The 23,668-nt window shown below is 46.7% G+C and overlaps 6 non-coding genes and 1 pseudogene across 6 annotated transcripts; all 7 read right to left on the bottom strand.

Annotated features, from left to right (window-relative positions):
• Positions 1-9,005: 9,005 nt before the first annotated feature.
• Positions 9,006-9,186, bottom strand: LOC142674912 (U2 spliceosomal RNA; annotated as a pseudogene).
• Positions 9,187-15,716: 6,530 nt separating this feature from the next.
• LOC142674809 (U2 spliceosomal RNA) lies at positions 15,717-15,907 on the bottom strand. The gene has a single exon (XR_012851894.1). It is a non-coding gene; the product is annotated as a U2 spliceosomal RNA (small nuclear RNA).
• A 1,238-nt stretch (positions 15,908-17,145) lies between these two features.
• Positions 17,146-17,336, bottom strand: LOC142674867 (U2 spliceosomal RNA). Its single transcript, XR_012851947.1, has one exon. It is a non-coding gene; the product is annotated as a U2 spliceosomal RNA (small nuclear RNA).
• Positions 17,337-18,566: 1,230 nt separating this feature from the next.
• Positions 18,567-18,757, bottom strand: LOC142674807 (U2 spliceosomal RNA). The gene has a single exon (XR_012851892.1). It is a non-coding gene; the product is annotated as a U2 spliceosomal RNA (small nuclear RNA).
• A 1,234-nt stretch (positions 18,758-19,991) lies between these two features.
• Positions 19,992-20,182, bottom strand: LOC142674813 (U2 spliceosomal RNA). The gene has a single exon (XR_012851898.1). It is a non-coding gene; the product is annotated as a U2 spliceosomal RNA (small nuclear RNA).
• A 1,230-nt stretch (positions 20,183-21,412) lies between these two features.
• LOC142674806 (U2 spliceosomal RNA) lies at positions 21,413-21,603 on the bottom strand. Its single transcript, XR_012851891.1, has one exon. It is a non-coding gene; the product is annotated as a U2 spliceosomal RNA (small nuclear RNA).
• A 1,237-nt stretch (positions 21,604-22,840) lies between these two features.
• On the bottom strand, positions 22,841-23,029 carry LOC142674902 (U2 spliceosomal RNA). The gene has a single exon (XR_012851977.1). It is a non-coding gene; the product is annotated as a U2 spliceosomal RNA (small nuclear RNA).
• Positions 23,030-23,668: the final 639 nt, after the last annotated feature.

The following is a 23,668-nucleotide window of genomic DNA, read 5'->3' as shown; positions in this document are numbered from 1 at the left end:
AGACGAATGCCGCCAAGATCGAGCGTCTATGACTTACGGTTCAAGAATTAGCCTCAGAAACAGTGGTTCTGAACATGCTGCTAATAGCTCGCCTGGGAAACATCCAGAGAAGTCCAATATAGTGTTTTTTAGACTGGCTGCCACGAGCTGAAACGAATGCAACCAAGAGCGAGCGTCTGTGACTTACGGTTCAAGAGTTATTCACAGAAACATGGTTCTGAACTTTGCTGCCAGCCGCGAAAGCGAAAGTAACCAAGATCGAGCGTCTAGGATTTACTTGTCAATAGCTCGCCTGGGAAACATCCAGAGAAGTCAAAGACAGTGCTTCTATACTAATTGCCAGGCGCTGAGACAAATGCCTCCAAGATCGAGCGTCTATGACTTACGGTTCAAGAATTAGCCTCAGAAACAGTGGTTCTGAACATGCTGCTAATAGCTCGCCTGGGAAACATCCAGAGAAGTCCAATATAGTGTTTTTTAGACTGGCTGCCACGAGCTGAAACAAATGCAACCAAGAGCGAGCGTCTGTGACTTACGGTTCAAGAATTATTCACCTAAACATGGTTCTGAACTTTGCTGCCAGCCGCGAAAGCGAAAGTAACCAAGATCGAGCGTCTAGGATTTACTTGTGAATAGCTCGCCTGGGAAACATCCAGAGAAGTCAAAGACAGTGCTTTTTATACTAATTGCCAGGCGCTGAGACGAATGCCGCCAAGATCAAGTGTCTAAGACTTACGGTTCAAGAATTAGCCTCAGAAACAGTGGGAAACAGTGCTTCTATACTAATTGCCAGGCGCTGAGACGAATGCCGCCAAGATCGAGCGTCTATGACTTACGGTTCAAGAGTTATTCACAGAAACATGGTTCTGAACTTTGCTGCCAGCCGCGAAAGCGAAAATAACCAAGATCGAGCGTCTAGGATTTACTTGTCAATAGCTCGCCTGGGAAACATCCAGAGAAGTCAAAGACAGTGCTTCTATACTAATTGCCAGGCGCTGAGACGAATGCCGCCAAGATCGAGCGTCTATGACTTACGGTTCAAGAATTAGCCTCAGAAACAGTGGTTCTGAACATGCTGCTAATAGCTCGCCTGGGAAACATCCAGAGAAGTCCAATATAGTGTTTTTTAGACTGGCTGCCACGAGCTGAAACGAATGCAACCAAGAGCGAGCGTCTGTGACTTACGGTTCAAGAGTTATTCACAGAAACATGGTTCTGAACTTTGCTGCCAGCCGCGAAAGCGAAAGTAACCAAGATCGAGCGTCTAGGATTTACTTGTGAATAGCTCGCCTGGGAAACATCCAGAGAAGTCAAAGACAGTGCTTCTATACTAATTGCCAGGCGCTGAGACGAATGCCGCCAAGATCAAGCGTCTAAGACTTATGGTTCAAGAATTAGCCTCAGAAACAGTGGGAAACAGTGCCTCTATACTAATTGCCAGGCGCTGAGACGAATGCCGCCAAGATCGAGCGTCTATTACATACGGTTCAAGAGTTATTCACAGAAACATGGTTCTGAACTTTGCTGCCAGCCGCGAAAGCGAAAATAACCAAGATCGAGCGTCTAGGATTTACTTGTCAATAGCTCGCCTGGGAAACATCCAGTGAAGTCAAAGACAGTGCTTATATACTAATTGCCAGGCGCTGAGACGAATGCAGCCAAGATCGAGCGTCTATGACTTACGGTTCAAGAATTAGCCTCAGAAACAGTGGTTCTGAACATGCTGCCAATAGCTCGCCTGGGAAACATCCAGAGAAGTCCAAGATAGTGTTTTTTAGACTGGCTGCCACGAGCTGAAACGAATGCAGCCAAGAGCGAGCGTCTGTGACTTACGGTTCAAGAGTTATTCACAGAAACATGGTTCTGAACTTTGCTGCCAGCCGCGAAAGCGAAAATAACCAAGATCGAGCGTCTAGGATTTACTTGTCAATAGCTCGCCTGGGAAACATCCAGAGAAGTCAAAGACAGTGCTTCTATACTAATTGCCAGGCGCTGAGACGAATGCCTCCAAGATCGAGCGTCTATGACTTACGGTTCAAGAATTAGCCTCAGAAACAGTGGTTCTGAACATGCTGCTAATAGCTCGCCTGGGAAACATCCAGAGAAGTCCAATATAGTGTTTTTTAGACTGGCTGCCACGAGCTGAAACGAATGCAACCAAGAGCGAGCGTCTGTGACTTACGGTTCAAGAGTTATTCACAGAAACATGGTTCTGAACTTTGCTGCCAGCCGCGAAAGCGAAAGTAACCAAGATCGAGCGTCTAGGATTTACTTGTGAATAGCTCGCCTGGGAAACATCCAGAGAAGTCAAAGACAGTGCTTCTATACTAATTGCCAGGCGCTGAGACGAATGCCGCCAAGATCAAGCGTCTAAGACTTACGGTTCAAGAATTAGCCTCAGAAACAGTTGGAAACAGTGCTTCTATACTAATTGCCAGGCGCTGAGACGAATGCCGCCAAGATCGAGCGTCTATGACTTACGGTTCAAGAATTAGCCTCAGAAACAGTGGTTCTGAACATGCTGCCAATAGCTCGACTAAGAAACATCCAGAGAAGTCCAAGATAGTGTTTTTTTTAGACTGGCTGCCACGAGCTGAAACGAATGCAACCAAGAGCGAGCGTCTGTGACTTACGGTTCAAGAGTTATTCACAGAAACATGGTTCTGAACTTTGCTGCCAGCCGCGAAAGCAAAAGTAACCAAGATCGAGCGTCTAGGATTTACTTGTCAATAGCTCGCCTGGGAAACATCCAGAGAAGTCAAAGACAGTGCTTCTATACCAATTGCCAGGCGCTGAGACGAATGCCGCCAAGATCGAGCGTCTAAGACTTACGGTTCAAGAATTAGCCTCAGAAACACTGGGAAACAGTGCTTCTATACTAATTGCCAGGCGCTGAGACGAATGCCGCCAAGATCGAGCTTCTATGACTTACGGTTCAAGAATTAGCCTCAGAAACAGTGGTTCTGAACATGCTGCCAATAGCTCACCTGGGAAACATCCAGAGAAGTCCAAGATAGTGTTTTTTAGACTGGCTGCCACGAGCTGAAACTAATGCAACCAAGAGCGAGCGTCTGTGACTTACGGTTCAAGAGTTATTCACAGAAACATGGTTCTGAACTTTGCTGCCAGCCGCGAAAGCGAAAGTAACCAAGATCGAGCGTCTAGGATTTACTTGTGAATAGCTCGCCTGGGAAACCTCCAGAGAAGTCAAAGACAGTGCTTCTATACTAATTGCCAGGCGCTGAGACGAATGCCGCCAAGGTCAAGCGTCTAAGACTTATGGTTCAAGAATTAGCCTCAGAAACAGTGGGAAACAGTGCCTCAATACTAATTGCCAGGCGCTGAGACGAAAGCCGCTAAGATCGAGCGTCTATTACTTACGGTTCAAGAGTTATTCACAGAAACATGGTTCTGAACTTTGCTGCCAGCCGCGAAAGCGAAAATAACCAAGATCGAGCGTCTAGGATTTACTTGTCAATAGCTCGCCTGGGAAACATCCAGTGAAGTCAAAGACAGTGCTTATATACTAATTGCCAGGCGCTGAGACGAATGCAGCCAAGATCGAGCGTCTATGACTTACGGTTCAAGAATTAGCCTCAGAAACAGTGGTTCTGAACATGCTGCCAATAGCTCGCCTGGGAAACATCCAGAGAAGTCCAAGATAGTGTTTTTTAGACTGGCTGCCACGAGCTGAAACGAATGCAGCCAAGAGCGAGCGTCTGTGACTTACGGTTCAAGAGTTATTCACAGAAACATGGTTCTGAACTTTGCTGCCAGCCGCGAAAGCGAAAATAACCAAGATCGAGCGTCTAGGATTTACTTGTCAATAGCTCGCCTGGGAAACATCCAGAGAAGTCAAAGACAGTGCTTCTATACTAATTGCCAGGCGCTGAGACGAATGCCTCCAAGATCGAGCGTCTATGACTTACGGTTCAAGAATTAGCCTCAGAAACAGTGGTTCTGAACATGCTGCTAATAGCTCGCCTGGGAAACATCCAGATAAGTCCAATATAGTGTTTTTTAGACTGGCTGCCACGAGCTGAAACGAATGCAACCAAGAGCGAGCGTCTGTGACTTACGGTTCAAGAGTTATTCACAGAAACATGGTTCTGAACTTTGCTGCCAGCCGCGAAAGCGAAAGTAACCAAGATCGAGCGTCTAGGATTTACTTGTGAATAGCTCGCCTGGGAAACATCCAGAGAAGTCAAAGACAGTGCTTCTATACTAATTGCCCGGCGCTGAGACGAATGCCGCCAAGATCAAGCGTCTAAGACTTACGGTTCAAGAATTAGCCTCAGAAACAGTGGGAAACAGTGCTTCTATACTAATTGCCAGGCGCTGAGACGAATGCCGCCAAGATCGAGCGTCTATGACTTACGGTTCAAGAATTAGCCTCAGAAACAGTGGTTCTGAACATGCTGCCAATAGCTCGACTGGGAAACATCCAGAGAAGTCCAAGATAGTGTTTTTTTTAGACTGGCTGCCACGAGCTGAAACGAATGCAACCAAGAGCGAGCGTCTGTGACTTACGGTTCAAGAGTTATTCACAGAAACATGGTTCTGAACTTTGCTGCAAGCCGCGAAAGCAAAAGTAACCAAGATCGAGCGTCTAGGATTTACTTGTCAATAGCTCGCCTGGGAAACATCCAGAGAAGTCAAAGACAGTGCTTCTATACTAATTGCCAGGCGCTGAGACGAATGCCGCCAAGATCGAGCGTCTATGACTTACGGTTCAAGAATTAGCCTCAGAAACAGTGGTTCTGAACATGCTGCTAATAGCTCGCCTGGGAAACATCCAGAGAAGTCCAATATAGTGTTTTTTAGACTGGCTGCCACGAGCTGAAACGAACGCAACCAAGAGCCAGCGTCTGTGACTTACGGTTCAAGAGTTATTCACAGAAACATGGTTCTGAACTTTGCTGCCAGCCGCGAAAGCGAAAGTAACCAAGATCGAGCGTCTAGGATTTACTTGTGAATAGCTCGCCTGGGAAACATCCAGAGAAGTCAAAGACAGTGCTTCTATACTAATTGCCAGGCGCTGAGAGGAATGCCGCCAAGATCGAGCGTCTATGACTTACGGTTCAAGAATTAGCCTCAGAAACAGTGGTTCTGAACATGCTGCTAATAGCTCGCCTGGGAAACATCCAGAGAAGTCCAATATAGTGTTTTTTAGACTGGCTGCCACGAGCTGAAACGAATGCAACCAAGAGCGAGCGTCTGTGACTTACGGTTAAAGAGTTATTCACAGAAACATGGTTCTGAACTTTGCTGCCAGCCGCGAAAGCGAAAGTAACCAAGATCGAGCGTCTAGGATTTACTTGTGAATAGCTCGCCTGGGAAACATCCAGAGAAGTCAAAGACAGTGCTTCTATACTAATTGCCAGGCGCTGAGACGAATGCCGCCAAGATCAAGCGTCTAAGACTTACGGTTCAAGAATTAGCCTCATAAACAGTGGGAAACAGTGCTTCTATACTAATTGCCAGGCGCTGAGACGAATGCCGCCAAGATCGAGCGTCTATGACTTACGGTTCAAAAATTAGCCTCAGAAACAGTGGTTCTGAACATGCTGCCAATAGCTCGACTGGGAAACATCCAGAGAAGTCCAAGATAGTGTTTTTTAGACTGGCTGCCACGAGCTGAAACGAATGCAACCAAGAGCGAGCGTCTGTGACTTACGGTTCAATAGTTATTCACAGAAACATGGTTCTGAACTTTGCTGCCAGCCGCGAAAGCGAAAGTAACCAAGGTCGAGCGTCTAGGATTTACTTGTCAATAGCTCGCCTGGGAAACATCCAGAGAAGTCAAATACAGTGCTTCTATACTAATTGCCAGGCGCTGAGACGAATGCCGCCAAGATCGAGCGTCTAAGACTTACGGTTCAAGAATTAGCCTCAGAAACAGTGGTTCTGAACATGCTGCTAATAGCTCTCCTGGGAAACATCCAGAGAAGTCCAATATAGTGTTTTTTAGACTGGCTGCCACGAGCTGAAACGAATGCAACCAAGAGCGAGCGTCTGTGACTTACGGTTCAAGAGTTATTCACAGAAACATGGTTCTGAACTTTGCTGCCAGCCGCGAAAGCGAAAGTAACCAAGATCGAGCGTCTAGGATTTACTTGTGAATAGCTCGCCTGGGAAACATCCAGAGAAGTCAAAGACAGTGCTTCTATACTAATTGCCAGGCGCTGAGACGAATGCCGCCAAGATCAAGCGTCTAAGACTTACGGTTCAAGAATTAGCCTCAGAAACAGTGGGAAACAGTGCTTCTATACTAATTGCCAGGCGCTGAGACGAATGCCGCCAAGATCGAGCGTCTATTACTTACGGTTCAAGAGTTATTCACAGAAACATGGTTCTGAACTTTGCTGCAAGCCGCGAAAGCGAAAATAACCAAGATCGAGCGTCTAGGATTTACTTGTCAATAGCTCGCATGGGAAACATCCAGTGAAGTCAAAGACAGTGCTTCTATACTAATTGCCAGGCGCTGAGACGAATACCGCCAAGATCGAGCGTCTATGACTTACGGTTCAAGAATTAGCCTCAGAAACAGTGGTTCTGAACATGCTGCCAATAGCTCGCCTGGGAAACATCCAGAGAAGTCCAATATAGTGTTTTTTAGACTGGCTGCCACGAGCTGAAACTAATGCAACCAGGAGCGAGCGTCTGTGAATTACGGTTCAAGAGTTATTCACAGAAACATGGTTCTGAACTTTGCTGCCAGCCGCGAAAGCGAAAGTAACCAAGATCGAGCGTCTAGGATTTACTTGTGAATAGCTCGCCTGGGAAACATCCAGAGAAGTCAAAGACAGTGCTTCTATACTAATTGCCAGGCGCTGAGACGAATGCCGCCAAGATCGAGCGTCTATGACTTACGGTTCAAGAATTAGCCTCAGAAACAGTGGTTCTGAACATGCTGCTAATAGCTCGCCTGGGAAACATCCAGAGAAGTCCAATATAGTGTTTTTTAGACTGGCTGCCACGAGCTGAAACAAATGCAACCAAGAGCGAGCGTCTGTGACTTACGGTTCAAGAGTTATTCACAGAAACATGGTTCTGAACTTTGCTGCCAGCCGCGAAAGCGAAAGTAACCAAGATCGAGCGTCTAGGATTTACTTGTGAATAGCTCGCCTGGGAAACATCCAGAGAAGTCAAAGACAGTGCTTTTATACTAATTGCCAGGCGCTGAGACGAATGCCGCCAAGATCAAGCGTCTAAGACTTACGGTTCAAGAATTAGCCTCAGAAACAGTGGGAAACAGTGCTTCTATACTAATTGCCAGGCGCTGAGACGAATGCCGCCAAGATCGAGCGTCTATGACTTACGGTTCAAGAATTAGCCTCAGAAACAGTGGTTCTGAACATGCTGCCAATAGCTCGCCTGGGAAACATCCAGAGAAGTCCAAGATAGTGTTTTTCAGACTGGCTGCCACGAGCTGAAACGAATGCAGCCAAGAGCGAGCGTCTGTGACTTACGGTTCAAGAGTTATTCACAGAAACATGGTTCTGAACTTTGCTGCCAGCCGCGAAAGCGAAAGCAACCAAGATCGAGCGTCTAGGACTTACTTGTGAATAGCTCGCCTGGAATACATCCAGAGAATGCAAAGACAGTGCTTCTATACTAATTGCCAGGCGCTGAGACGAATGCCGCCAAGATCAAGCGTCTAAGGCGGGATTCACACGACCGGGTCGGGTCCGAGCCCGAGTGCCGGCCGGTAAAATCGGCCATTCTGCCCGGCCGGTTTGCATAAAGTTATGCATCCGTGCCGGGCCGGGCAGATCCGGACAGTGACATCAGCGGCAACTCCTGAAGGGGAATTCCCATGTGTTCGGGGATTCCGCTTCTGGAGTTTCCCCTGATGTCACTGCCCAGATATGGACAGAGACATCAAAGCGCTCTGTCCAGGAGCGGAATCCCCGAACACACGGGGATTCCGCTCCTTCAAGGAGCTAAAGTGCGGCTAGCACATAGCAGAGCGGGGAGATACCTCCCCGCTCTGCTATAGTGGCGTCGCTACAGTAGTAGCAGCCGCAGCTGCTGCTGCTACTAGCGGCGCCATCAAAGGTGTCGCCGGGCCAGGGCGCTTTTAAAACAAACAGGAGAAGGGAGCCAGCGCAGCGCTCCCTTCCACCTGCTGTACACCCCGGCCCTGCCACACCGTGTACAGCGATGCCATTCGTCAGAATGGCATCAACTCCTCCTCCTCACATGCACTCTGCGCTGTGAGGAGGAGGAGATAGAGCGCAAGAGCCGGAAAACCCAGCCGTCACCATTAGGGGTCTATTATTCCTAATGCAGCCGGGTGCCGGCCGATTTATGAACGGCCGGCACCCGGCCGGGAAACCCTGCCGTGTGAATGAGGCCTAAGACTTACGGTTCAAGAATTAGCCTCAGAAACAGTGGGAAACAGTGCTTCTATACTAATTGCCAGGCGCTGAGACGAATGCCGCCAAGATCGAGCGTCTATGACTTACGGTTCAAGAATTAGCCTCAGAAACAGTGGTTCTGAACATGCTGCTAAGAGCAAGGCTTTGTTGCAACTGCAATTCTTACTCCTTCTTGAAATGTAGGGACGACAGTACATTCCATCACATCCATCTAGTGTACACAGGTAGGTCCATTGTGGCGGGCGGGCGGGCGGGCGGCTTTAATGGCTGTTTGCTGTTCCCCTACTCCACTCCACTATTTGACTGTGGTGCTGCATCAATCAGTGGCTGGCTCAGGTGCAGCTCTTTAACTTACCTAAAAGGGAGGGCGGAGAGAAGACAAGGAAGGTGAATGAGCTGTTCCAATGTGAAATGCCGGAAACACAGACACACAGACGACACAAAACAAGAGGTGGCAATGTATTCATTAATTGCATTTAATCAATTAGCTCATTATCACTCATGCATTGTCCAACAGGTGTTGAAATAATGGGATTAAAAGGGGAGATCCCTTCAGAAAGACAGAAACAATGGCAAACACAAAAAACACTTTTGGAATCTCATTTTAGTCAACACATAAGGAAAGGGTGCACCGGTCCTGGAAATACTGCAATACCAGGTCAATGCGTGGAGTGGACAGAGCAAGCTCTATTTCCATCTCCCTGTTCTAAAAATCCATTTAATATATGGTCCCCAGATAGGGGACGTATCAGATATTAAACTGATAAGAACAGATTTTTTTTAAGTTGACTACCCCAACTTTGGGGGTAACCGTTTATTTAAAATTTTTCAGGTTTTACAATAAATTAACATTTTTCAACATTTTTACAGGGATTCACATTTTACAACAATGGTTAAAAAATAAATACAAATTGTCAGATTAAAATCATACAATTTATAAAAGGGCACTTGGTGGCATCATATTATAGAATTCCATTCGCTAAAAAACCATTTTCTACTTAAAACAGGAGAGAATTTTTTGTCTAAAAGATAATATTTGTGCATTTCATAAAAACAAATTCCTAAAATATCATTCACAGATAAAATTTCATGTTTGAATAAAAGAATATTCCTGGCCGCCCACAGAGCTGCTTTAACGCAGTTAGTAATCTTCCATGCCATAATTTTCTGAGTCCTTGTTGGGCACTCCAGACATCCGTAAAATACGCCTTCACTTGTAATTCTTTTTATTCCGGTTATCTTCTTCATCAAGGGGAGGATTTTTGTCCATATTAGTTGTGAAAAATAACATTGCCAAAAGAGATGTAAGACTGTCTCGTCATCGCGGCATCCTCCCCTTGGACACGCAGCCGAGTTGGTCAGTCCCCTTCGATGCTGGAATGCCCGGCATGGAAGACACTCGTGGGCGCAGCTCCAGGCCAGATCCTTCTGTGAATTAAAAATGAATTTAGCATTAACCATGCTCCAGATAATTTTGCATTTGTTTTCATTAAAATTGCTAATGGGGGCTATTAAAACATTTTCTTTTATTTCCTTTAAAACATATTTACTATTTTTTACATCTTCTATTCTTTTGTCTTTTAGGTTAAAAAGGTTCACTATTTTTTCTAAAATCTTATACTGGTCTGGCAGGTTAAAAGCATATGGCGAGCTTAAAACCGTAGAGAACCATCCGTACCTCCTCATAAAATAGCCAGTGTTAAAACGGATAAAATAAGACCAGTAGTGTTCCTTAAAAACAGTATTAAGACACAGTGTAAAAAAATGGATTAAAAGAAATGCTTTTATATTTGGAAAATCTTTACCACCCATTAGCTTTGGTAACATCACTTTTTCTCTCCTGAGCTTCTCCATCCTAGAATTCCATAAAAATGTAAAACATGCCTTGGTAATCTTTTTTAATAAAATATCAGGGGGAGGGAAAACCATACTTAGATATAATAAAATTGGTAAAATCACCATTTTTGTGATTAAAATTTTTCCCTCCATTGTCAGTTTTCTAAGATTCCATAAACAAATTTTCTTATTAACTTTTTGTGCCACCAAGTCCCAACTGATAAAACCATTGTTTGACTCATTGAAGGAGACCCCTAAAATCTGTACAGACTCCGACACAGGGACTGGAATGTCCTGTAAAATCATATTGCCAATATTTAAAATATTACTTTTATTAAAATTGACTTTAAAACCGGAGGAGCAGCAAAATTGGTATATCTGTTGTAATGCTTTTTGCAGTGACGGGGCGTCCCTGCACAGGACCGCGACATCATCCATGTACCCCACCACTTTTGCCTCTAGTCCCCCCCCGCCCGGCAGGGGGACTCCACATATCTGCCTGTCATTCCTCAATCTGCAGAGTAGAGGCTCGATCGCACATATAAAAAGTAGTGGGGACAAGGGACACCCCTGCTTCACTCCGGAGTTTAAAAGGACATCCTGTGTCTTAAAACCCTTTACTAAAATCTTGCTCGTACAATTTTCATAAAAGGCCTTCAGAGACTGTAAAAAACCTTCTGGTATACCCATCTTTTCTAAAACCTTAAAAAGATAAAAATGTGATACTCTATCAAAGGCTTTCTCGAAATCTATGGATAAAACCGCCAATCTGCCTTTTCTCTCCTTCGTATCACCAATAGCATCTTTTAAAAGGTTTAAATTGTCCCATATGCTCCTCCCAGGTATCCCACAGACTTGGTTGGAGTGGACGATTTTCTCTATAACAGCCTTTAGTCTATTCGCGCAAATCTTGGCCATTATTTTATAGTCTGCGTTTAGTAAGGTGATAGGCCTCCAGTTTTTAATATCTGTTTTGTCCCCCTTTTTATAAAGCAGGGACACCTCACCTTTCTTCCAGGACCCCGGGAGGGCTTTTGTTCTAAAAACTTGAGTAAAAAGGGAATAGAGATCCTCTTTTAAAACTCCATAAAATGTGACATAAAACTCTATGGGTATACCATCAGGGCCAGGGACTTTACCTGTTTTAAAACTCTTGATGGTATCTAAAATCTCCTGTTCCGTAATATCCTGTAATAAAAAATCTTTGGAGACAGGATTTAAAACAGCGTCAACCTCCTTCAATGAGTCGTTCATCAAATCAACATTAACAAGCTTTATATTAAAAAGATCCGCATAAAATCTGTGTACCTTTTTTAAAATATTGTCAGTGTTTGTATCTCCATCAACATTGTCTAACAGGGTATGCTTATCGTTAATTTTCTTAAAAAAGTACCTGGAGCAGGTCTCATTTTCCTCGAGGTGTTTCATTTTTGAGCGAAAGACAATTTCCTTACCTCTCTGCTCCAGGCACTGGGAGATCTCCTTCCTAATCTCCATAATCTCCTCCTCCACCTGCATACCCTGTTCTCTGAACTTGTATTGGGTCTGCAGCCGGGTATTCAAATTAGCAAAAAAATCCTGTTTTTCTTTTGCTTTTCTCCTTCCGATTTTTATGAAAAAGTCTCTTATTTTTATTTTTATTTTCTCCCACCATGAGACTATGGACATATTTGGATGTCTTATCCGTCTGCAGCCCTTATAAAAGGTAATAAAATCAGATAAAATTTGCGGATCATCTAAAAGGGAAACGTTCATTTTCCAGGCTTTTTTGACAGTATTTTTCCCAATATCATTTTTAACTTTAAAATACAATAATTTATGATCAGATAAAACATTGGGATTAAGATCACATTTAAAAGGCAGTACTTGATAAGAGCAGAATATAAAATCGATCCTGGAGCTACAGTTCACATTGCTCCAGGTGACGCCGGCCTCTGCAGATAAATTGCTGTTACATTTCTTAAAAACATCAGTAAGTTTAAAATCAGTAACTATATCTTTTAATAATGAGGAGGTTTTGTCATAATTCCTGCTTACTGAGTTAGAGAACCGGCGTTCCCCCTTTAAAATACAATTAAAATCACCCGCTAAAACAAGTGGCTCTGAATCGTTTAAAAAAAGGGGTAAAATCTCTAGCATTCTAGCTCTTTCATTCTTGTCCGAGGACCCATAAAAATTTAAAAACTGCCATCTAATACCGTCTATAAAAGCTTTGACCAATAAAATTCTACCTGGTAAAATTTCATTAAAACTGTCAATTAAAACGTTCCCTTTAAATAAAATGGCGACACCTGCGGCTCTGGAATCGTTAGACCCGGACCACACTGAAGGTCCGAGTCTCCAGTCTTCCTTATATTTGTTGTAGTTCGTGCGATGTGGGATACAGCATTCCTGTAGGAAAAAAACGGTGGCGGAAAAAATAGAAAGATAATCAAACAGGGCAGCTCTTCTCGTCTTGGAATGCACGCTCCTAACATTTAAGGAAATGCCACCTAACTCTGCCATGAGGAAAAGGGAAAAGAGACAGTCTTATGTAATCTTACCCGAGGTGGCCTCAGCAGTCCTCGGCGTTACCAGAGACCTCACTCGAACTCTCATCGCCCTCCGACTTCAAACCGACTGTATAACTTGAGGAGATTGGAGAGGAACTCATGTCAGACAGCTGACCCCCCGCCATACCTGAGGCACTGATCGAAAATGGGTCCCATATGGACTCCACGGGCAAGGTTTCTGGAGCATCTCGTATGGCAGCCTCCTCCCCTACGATAGGGGCAGGAAACGCACTCGCGGCCGTTTCAGGGACTTCTGTCACCTCAGAGGTGGCTATGCTTGTCTCCCCCAACTGGCGAGAAGGGGGGAGACCTTCAGCTGGTGCTTCCGGGGGCGCGTCAACTGGTTTCCCTGCTTTCGCTCTAGCAGGTACTCCCATCGGCACCCCCGCTGCCACCTCCGAGTACGCCCTACGCCTCTTAGACCTTGCTGCCGCTCCGCCCGGGTCCTCTGCCTCAGGTACAGGCTGACCCAGCACCTCCTGCGGCCCAGGCGGATCAGCTTCATCCGAACTACCCATCTCCTCCGTTTCCTGAGGGGGCTTTTTCGTCCGCTGATCACTGGCTCTTCTCTTAAACCGCCTTTGCTCCTTTGGGTCACCTGTTTGGGGGGGTCTGCTGGAGGTGTCCATGTCATCAGCCTCTTCACCTCTTGGTTCCTCTCCTTGTGCGGGGGCGATCTGGCCTGCTGGCTGCTCTGGACGCCTCGGCCGGACCTCGGGTTGTTCCGATCTGTGGGGACAAGTAGCATATAGATGACCAACTCGGCTGCAAAAACGACACCTTTTCCCCAGAGGGCAAGTTTTGGCCTCGTGCTCAGAGCTGCCACAGTTCCTACAGGTGCTTTCGCAGAACTCTTTGGTGTGACCGTACTTTTGACATTTTCTACAGAATGGAGGCATTCCTGTGTAAAAAAGATCTCCTGCCATATCACCTAATTTAAAGCGTGCTGGCGGCAACATTATCCCCCCTGCTGTATTGGCATCTCTATAACAAGTTACTAAAAATCTCCACTTTGACGTCCAAACTCCAACTTCGTTCATTATTTTGCCAATACATTTGACACTTTTGAAATAGGGGGATAAAAAGGACATCACATCTTTTAAATCAGCAAACGGGCAGTACATTTTTATCACAATCATCTTAGTGATGTCCAACACATGTTCGTAAAATTCAATACCGTCCAGTCTCGGATCGTTTTTTACCATGTATGCCGCCAGCAGATCTTGGAACACTCCATTCTGTACAAAAGTTATGTCGTATGTTCTTCTCCTAGGATAGTCTTGTACCGCCAATATCTCCCGCTTCTGAATGTTGAAAATGCCAACAAGCACGGTCTCCACCAAGAACTTCAGGCCGCAGGTCGTCGCCTTCTCTTCTGATACAATAACACGGATTGTATTCTTTATCCGGGCATACGCCGGTATCTCACCAGGACTTTCGTCCATGGTGAGGGGTTTTCAGGGAAAGTTACGCCACCCGTTGGTGACGTAACGTCTACGCAGCTTTCCCCTTTTCGGCCGAAGCCTACACGGGGGATATGTGGATCGCAACTCGTTGCTCAGGACTAAGCCTCTCTCCCAAATAGCAGCACGGGGGTGAAGTCCAGGCGAACCTGGACGATCCCCCGAGCACCTCCTAACCAAGACCAGGCAGCACTGACTACAAGTAATCAGAACTACACTTGATCTCAGCCAGAAGGCCGAGAAGCGATAACCCGAACGGGCCGCGCGTTGCCCGAGCCTGCCCGATACTGCTGTTCAGCCCTTGCAGCGATTCAGCCTACTTCTAGGCAATTCCATGGGCCCTGCAGGCTCACACACTCACAGCTACACAGGAGGTGAATAAAGGCCGGAGAGGAAGCCAGACAGGATTTGCTTCTTTTGCTTGCACCACAATGCAGTGCTGAAAGAGGAGGAATCTACATAAAAACGCCTTCCTGGCAACGCCCAAATGCCCTGCTGCCATGCAGATAAACACTGGCAGCGGCAGCCAGTGCATGCCCACAGCCACCCCTTGTTCCTTCACACCTTGTATCAGCTGTAATCCAGTCCAGTCCAGTGCTGCCTGCTGAGCAGCACTGACCAACACTGCCTGGGCCCAGGCTTTTATCTCTGAGGCCCCATTATGATGTCAGAAAGCTGGCTCTGGCTCCTCAGGGCTCCACTATGACACGTGCAAAGTTCCGTCTGAACTTTATATAAGACGGTGCGGCTCAGTCAGTCACTCAGTGTTGCCTGAGAGGGCAACACTGCAACAGCCGGCCGCCAGGCTGTCTTTTTTTGCACAGCTAGTTGCCTCCAGGAGGCCACAAGAGGGAGACAAGGGACTGCAAAATGGAAAATAAGCATCCACCAACTTTACAGACAACTTCTCCTTGCTCCTACAACCTCCATCCTTGCACAGTTTGTTATTCTTCTAGGTAACATAGTAACAAATCCAAATTGCTGCTCTCTTTGTAGACAAGCAAGGCTTTGTTGCAACTGCAATTCTTACTCCTTCTTGAAATGTAGGGACGACAGTACATTCCATCACATCCATCTAGTGTACACAGGTAGGTCCATTGTGGCGGGCGGGCGGGCGGCTTTAATGGCTGTTTGCTGTTCCCCTACTCCACTCCACTATTTGACTGTGGTGCTGCATCAATCAGTGGCTGGCTCAGGTGCAGCTCTTTAACTTACCTAAAAGGGAGGGCGGAGAGAAGACAAGGAAGGTGAATGAGCTGTTCCAATGTGAAATGCCGGAAACACAGACACACAGACGACACAAAACAAGAGGTGGCAATGTATTTATTAATTGCATTTAATCAATTAGCTCATTATCACTCATGCATTGTCCAACAGGTGTTGAAATAATGGGATTAAAAGGGGAGATCCCTTCAGAAAGACAGAAACAATGGCAAACACAAAAAACACTTTTGGAATCTGATTTTAGTCAACACATAAGGAAAGGGTGCACCGGTCCTGGAAATACTGCAATACCAGGTCAATGCGTGGAGTGGACAGAGCAAGCTCTATTTCCATCTCCCTGTTCTAAAAATCCATTTAATATATGGTCCCCAGATAGGGGACGTATCAGATATTAAACTGATAAGAACAGATACTACACTTGATCTTAGCCAAAAGGCCGAGAAGCGATAACCCGAACGGGCCGCGCGTTGCCCGAGCCTGCCCGATACTGCTGTTCAGCCCTTGCAGCGATTCAGCCTACTTCTAGGCAATTCCATGGGGCCCTGCAGGCTCACACACTCACAGCTACACGGGAGGTGAATAAAGGCCGGAGAGGAAGCCAGACAGGATTTGCTTCTTTTGCTTGCACCACAATGCAGTGCTGAAAGAGGAGGAATCTACATAAAAACGCCTTCCTGGCAACGCCCAAATGCCCTGCTGCCATGCAGATAAACACTGGCAGCGGCAGCCAGTGCATGCCCACAGCCACCCCTTGTTCCTTCACACCTTGTATCAGCTGTAATCCAGTCCAGTCCAGTGCTGCCTGCTGAGCAGCACTGACCAACACTGCCTGGGCCCAGGCTTTTATCTCTGAGGCCCCATTATGATGTCAGAAAGCTGGCTCTGGCTCCTCAGGGCTCCACTATGACACGTGCAAAGTTCCGTCTGAACTTTATATAAGACGGTGCGGCTCAGTCAGTCACTCAGTGTTGCCTGAGAGGGCAACACTGCAACAGCCGGCCGCCAGGCTGTCTTTTTTTGCACAGCTAGTTGCCTCCAGGAGGCCACAAGAGGGAGACAAGGGACTGCAAAATGGAAAATAAGCATCCACCAACTTTACAGACAACTTCTCCTTGCTCCTACAACCTCCATCCTTGCACAGTTTGTTATTCTTCTAGGTAACATAGTAACAAATCCAAATTGCTGCTCTCTTTGTAGGCAAGCAAGGCTTTGTTGCAACTGCAATTCTTACTCCTTCTTGAAATGTAGGGACGACAGTACATTCCATCACATCCATCTAGTGTACACAGGTAGGTCCATTGTGGCGGGCGGGCGGGCGGGCGGCTTTAATGGCTGTTTGCTGTTCCCCTACTCCACTCCACTATTTGACTGTGGTGCTGCATCAATCAGTGGCTGGCTCAGGTGCAGCTCTTTAACTTACCTAAAAGGGAGGGCGGAGAGAAGACAAGGAAGGTGAATGAGCTGTTCCAATGTGAAATGCCGGAAACACAGACACACAGACGACACAAAACAAGAGGTGGCAATGTATTCATTAATTGCATTTAATCAATTAGCTCATTATCACTCATGCATTGTCCAACAGGTGTTGAAATAATGGGATTAAAAGGGGAGATCCCTTCAGAAAGACAGAAACAATGGCAAACACAAAAAACACTTTTGGAATCTGATTTTAGTCAACACATAAGGAAAGGGTGCACCGATCCTGGAAATACTGCAATACCAGGTCAATGCGTGGAGTGGACAGAGCAAGCTCTATTTCCATCTCCCTGTTCTAAAAATCCATTTAATATATGGTCCCCAGATAGGGGACGTATCAGATATTAAACTGATAAGAACAGATACCACACTTGATCTTAGCCAAAAGGCCGAGAAGCGATAACCCGAACGGGCCGCGCGTTGCCCGAGCCTGCCCGATACTGCTGTTCAGCCCTTGCAGCGATTCAGCCTACTTCTAGGCAATTCCATGGGGCCCTGCAGGCTCACACACTCACAGCTACACGGGAGGTGAATAAAGGCCGGAGAGGAAGCCAGACAGGATTTGCTTCTTTTGCTTGCACCACAATGCAGTGCTGAAAGAGGAGGAATCTACATAAAAACGCCTTCCTGGCAACGCCCAAATGCCCTGCTGCCATGCAGATAAACACTGGCAGCGGCAGCCAGTGCATGCCCACAGCCACCCCTTGTTCCTTCACACCTTGTATCAGCTGTAATCCAGTCCAGTCCAGTGCTGCCTGCTGAGCAGCACTGACCAACACTGCCTGGGCCCAGGCTTTTATCTCTGAGGCCCCATTATGATGTCAGAAAGCTGGCTCTGGCTCGTCAGGGCTCCACTATGACACGTGCAAAGTTCCGTCTGAACTTTATATAAGACGGTGCGGCTCAGTCAGTCACTCAGTGTTGCCTGAGAGACCAACACTGCAACAGCCGGCCGCCAGGCTGTCTTTTTTTGCACAGCTAGTTGCCTCCAGGAGGCCACAAGAGGGAGACAAGGGACTGCAAAATGGAAAATAAGCATCCACTAACTTTACAGACAACTTCTCCTTGCTCCTACAACCTCCATCCTTGCACAGTTTGTTATTCTTCTAGGTAACATAGTAACAAATCCAAATTGCTGCTCTCTTTGTAGGCAAGCAAGGCTTTGTTGCAACTGCAATTCTTACTCCTTCTTGAAATGTAGGGATGACAGTACATTCCATCACATCCATCTAGTGTACACAGGTAGGTTCATTGTGGCGGGCGGGCGGCTTTAATGGCTGTTTGCTGTTCCCCTACTCCACTCCACTATTTGACTGTGGTGCTGCATCAATCAGTGGCTGGCTCAGGTGCAGCTCTTTAACTTACCTAAAAGGGAGGGCGGAGAGAAGACAAGGAAGGTGAATGAGCTGTTCCAATGTGAAATGCCGGAAACACAGACACACAGACGACACAAAACAAGAGGTGGCAATGTATTCATTAATTGCATTTAATCAATTAGCTCATTATCACTCATGCATTGTCCAACAGGTGTTGAAATAATGGGATTAAAAGGGGAGATCCCTTCAGAAAGACAGAAACAATGGCAAACACAAAAAATACTTTTGGAATCTGATTTTAGTCAACACATAAGGAAAGGGTGCACCGGTCCTGGAAATACTGCAATACCAGGTCAATGCGTGGAGTGGACAGAGCAAGCTCTATTTCCATCTCCCTGTTCTAAAAATCCATTTAATATATGGTCCCCAGATAGGGGACGTATCAGATATTAAACTGATAAGAACAGATACTACACTTGATCTTAGCCAAAAGGCCGAGAAGCGATAACCCGAACGGGCCGCGCGTTGCCCGAGCCTGCCCGTTACTGCTGTTCAGCCCTTGCAGCGATTCAGCCTACTTCTAGGCAATTCCATGGGGCCCTGCAGGCTCACACACTCACAGCTACACGGGAGGTGAATAAAGGCCGGAGAGGAAGCCAGACAGGATTTGCTTCTTTTGCTTGCACCACAATGCAGTGCTGAAAGAGGAGGAATCTACATAAAAACGCCTTCCTGGCAACGCCCAAATGCCCTGCTGCCATGCAGATAAACACTGGCAGCGGCAGCCAGTGCATGCCCACAGCCACCCCTTGTTCCTTCACACCTTGTATCAGCTGTAATCCAGTCCAGTCCAGTGCTGCCTGCTGAGCAGCACTGACCAACACTGCCTGGGCCCAGGCTTTTATCTCTGAGGCCCCATTATGATGTCAGAAAGCTGGCTCTGGCTCCTCAGGGCTCCACTATGACACGTGCAAAGTTCCGTCTGAACTTTATATAAGACGGTGCGGCTCAGTCAGTCACTCAGTGTTGCCTGAGAGGGCAACACTGCAACAGCCGGCCGCCAGGCTGTCTTTTTTTGCACAGCTAGTTGCCTCCAGGAGGCCACAAGAGGGAGACAAGGGACTGCAAAATGGAAAATAAGCATCCACCAACTTTACAGACAACTTCTCCTTGCTCCTACAACCTCCATCCTTGCACAGTTTGTTATTCTTCTAGGTAACATAGTAACAAATCCAAATTGCTGCTCTCTTTGTAGGCAAGCAAGGCTTTGTTGCAACTGCAATTCTTACTCCTTCTTGAAATGTAGGGACGACAGTACATTCCATCACATCCATCTAGTGTACACAGGTAGGTCCATTGTGGCGGGCGGGCGGGCGGCTTTAATGGCTGTTTGCTGTTCCCCTACTCCACTCCACTATTTGACTGTGGTGCTGCATCAATCAGTGGCTGGCTCAGGTGCAGCTCTTTAACTTACCTAAAAGGGAGGGCGGAGAGAAGACAAGGAAGGTGAATGAGCTGTTCCAATGTGAAATGCCGGAAACACAGACACACAGACGACACAAAACAAGAGGTGGCAATGTATTCATTAATTGCATTTAATCAATTAGCTCATTATCACTCATGCATTGTCCAACAGGTGTTGAAATAATGCGATTAAAAGGGGAGATCCCTTCAGAAAGACAGAAACAATGGCAAACACAAAAAACACTTTTGGAATCTGATTTTAGTCAACACATAAGGAAAGGGTGCACCGGTCCTGGAAATACTGCAATACCAGGTCAATGCGTGGAGTGGACAGAGCAAGCTCTATTTCCATCTCCCTGTTCTAAAAATCGATTTAATATATGGTCCCCAGATAGGGGACGTATCAGATATTAAACTGATAAGAACAGATACTACACTTGATCTTAGCCAAAAGGCCGAGAAGCGATAACCCGAACGGGCCGCGCGTTGCCCGAGCCTGCCCGATACTGCTGTTCAGCCCTTGCAGCGATTCAGCCTACTTCTAGGCAATTCCATGGGGCCCTGCAGGCTCACACACTCACAGCTACACGGGAGGTGAATAAAGGCCGGAGAGGAAGCCAGACAGGATTTGCTTCTTTTGCTTGCACCACAATGCAGTGCTGAAAGAGGAGGAATCTACATAAAAACGCCTTCCTGACAACGCCCAAATGCCCTGCTGCCATGCAGATAAACACTGGCAGCGGCAGCCAGTGCATGCCCACAGCCACCCCTTGTTCCTTCACACCTTGTATCAGCTGTAATCCAGTCCAGTCCAGTGCTGCCTGCTGAGCAGCACTGACCAACACTGCCTGGGCCCAGGCTTTTATCTCTGAGGCCCCATTATGATGTCAGAAAGCTGGCTCTTGCTCCTCAGGGCTCCACTATGACACGTGCAAAGTTCCGTCTGAACTTTATATAAGACGGTGCGGCTCAGTCAGTCACTCAGTGTTGCCTGAGAGGGCAACACTGCAACAGCCGGCCGCCAGGCTGTCTTTTTTTGCACAGCTAGTTGCCTCCAGGAGGCCACAAGAGGGAGACAAGGGACTGCAAAATGGAAAATAAGCATCCACCAACTTTACAGACAACTTCTCCTTGCTCCTACAACCTCCATCCTTGCACAGTTTGTTATTCTTCTAGGTAACATAGTAACAAATCCAAATTGCTGCTCTCTTTGTAGGCAAGCAAGGCTTTGTTGCAACTGCAATTCTTACTCCTTCTTGAAATGTAGGGACGACAGTACATTCCATCACATCCATCTAGTGTACACAGGTAGGTCCATTGTGGCGGGCGGGCGGCTTTAATGGCTGTTTGCTGTTCCCCTACTCCACTCCACTATTTGACTGTGGTGCTGCATCAATCAGTGGCTGGCTCAGGTGCAGCTCTTTAACTTACCTAAAAGGGAGGGCGGAGAGAAGACAAGGAAGGTGAATGAGCTGTTCCAATGTGAAATGCCGGAAACACAGACACACAGACGACACAAAACAAGAGGTGGCAATGTATTCATTAATTGCATTTAATCAATTAGCTCATTATCACTCATGCATTGTCCAACAGGTGTTGAAATAATGGGATTAAAAGGGGAGATCCCTTCAGAAAGACAGAAACAATGGCAAACACAAAAAACACTTTTGGAATCTCATTTTAGTCAACACATAAGGAAAGGGTGCACCGGTCCTGGAAATACTGCAATACCAGGTCAATGCGTGGAGTGGACAGAGCAAGCTCTATTTCCATCTCCCTGTTCTAAAAATCCATTTAATATATGGTCCCCAGATAGGGGACGTATCAGATATTAAACTGATAAGAACAGATACTACACTTGATCTTAGCCAAAAGGCCGAGAAGCGATAACCCGAACGGGCCGCGCGTTGCCCGAGCCTGCCCGTTACTGCTGTTCAGCCCTTGCAGCGATTCAGCCTACTTCTAGGCAATTCCATGGGGCCCTGCAGGCTCACACACTCACAGCTACACGGGAGGTGAATAAAGGCCGGAGAGGAAGCCAGACAGGATTTGCTTCTTTTGCTTGCACCACAATGCAGTGCTGAAAGAGGAGGAATCTACATAAAAACGCCTTCCTTGCAACGCCCAAATGCCCTGCTGCCATGCAGATAAACACTGGCAGCGGCAGCCAGTGCATGCCCACAGCCACCCCTTGTTCCTTCACACCTTGTATCAGCTGTAATCCAGTCCAGTGCTGCCTGCTGAGCAGCACTGACCAACACTGCCTGGGCCCAGGCTTTTATCTCTGAGGCCCCATTATGATGTCAGAAAGCTGGCTCTGGCTCCTCAGGGCTCCACTATGACACGTGCAAAGTTCCGTCTGAACTTTATATAAGACGGTGCGGCTCAGTCAGTCACTCAGTGTTGCCTGAGAGGGCAACACTGCAACAGCCGGCCGCCAGGCTGTCTTTTTTTGCACAGCTAGTTGCCTCCAGGAGGCCACAAGAGGGAGACAAGGGACTGCAAAATGGAAAATAAGCATCCACCAACTTTACAGACAACTTCTCCTTGCTCCTACAACCTCCATCCTTGCACAGTTTGTTATTCTTCTAGGTAACATAGTAACAAATCCAAATTGCTGCTCTCTTTGTAGGCAAGCAAGGCTTTGTTGCAACTGCAATTCTTACTCCTTCTTGAAATGTAGGGACGACAGTACATTCCATCACATCCATCTAGTGTACACAGGTAGGTCCATTGTGGCGGGCGGGCGGGCGGGCGGGCGGCTTTAATGGCTGTTTGCTGTTCCCCTACTCCACTCCACTATTTGACTGTGGTGCTGCATCAATCAGTGGCTGGCTCAGGTGCAGCTCTTTAACTTACCTAAAAGGGAGGGCGGAGAGAAGACAAGGAAGGTGAATGAGCTGTTCCAATGTGAAATGCCGGAAACACAGACACACAGACGACACAAAACAAGAGGTGGCAATGTATTCATTAATTGCATTTAATCAATTAGCTCATTATCACTCATGCATTGTCCAACAGGTGTTGAAATAATGGGATTAAAAGGGGAGATCCCTTCAGAAAGACAGAAACAATGGCAAACACAAAAAACACTTTTGGAATCTGATTTTAGTCAACACATAAGGAAAGGGTGCACCGGTCCTGGAAATACTGCAATACCAGGTCAATGCGTGGAGTGGACAGAGCAAGCTCTATTTCCATCTCCCTGTTCTAAAAATCCATTTAATATATGGTCCCCAGATAGGGGACGTATCAGATATTAAACTGATAAGAACAGATTTTTTTGATTGAAAATTGCTTTATTGACAATCAATCGTCATCATACAAACATTACTGCGACGCAGCGCAAGCCATGAAGCAGCAAATAATAAATAATAACAGTCGTCAAACATAACATGACAGTATAATACACAGTACAGGCTAGCCTATGCTATACATTACACCACATGCTACACTAACATTCTTGCATTCACTAACGCCAAACAACAAAGCATTACAGACAAGTGATGGGATAGGGGAGTGGGTAGGAGGGGATAGGGAAGGGGGAAATCACAGGCCCGAAGCTTTATTGAAAGACAACACACAAGAAGGGAGAGTGGGGGGAAGGGGAGTATCAGTCCTCTTCCTCATCGACGTCCGGGCTGTCCCAGGTGGAATAGTCTCTGAGCAGGCTGTGGATCAGCCTGCGGCAGTCCTGGACGGACACACTCTCTCTCCGCAAAATCAGACGGTTCCTGGCAAACCATATAGCGTCCTTAAAGCAGTTCATAAGGCGCCAGGCTTCCTGGATTGCTCCATCCGTGGTATTCCCAGGAAATAGTCCATAAAGTACCGAGCGGTACGACAGTCTGTTCCTGGGTACTGAGTCCTTGAGTTCATGTTCCAAGGCTTTCAACAGACCCTGTGCAAAGGGGCACTGCCAGAAAATGTGCAAAGATGTTTCCTCCGTGAAG

This window comes from Rhinoderma darwinii (assembly GCF_050947455.1).
Source record: "Rhinoderma darwinii isolate aRhiDar2 chromosome 2 unlocalized genomic scaffold, aRhiDar2.hap1 SUPER_2_unloc_21, whole genome shotgun sequence".
Classification (NCBI taxonomy): domain Eukaryota; kingdom Metazoa; phylum Chordata; class Amphibia; order Anura; family Rhinodermatidae; genus Rhinoderma; species Rhinoderma darwinii.
Note: the sequence above shows the minus strand (reverse complement) of the source record. Positions and strands in the feature narration are given on the sequence as shown.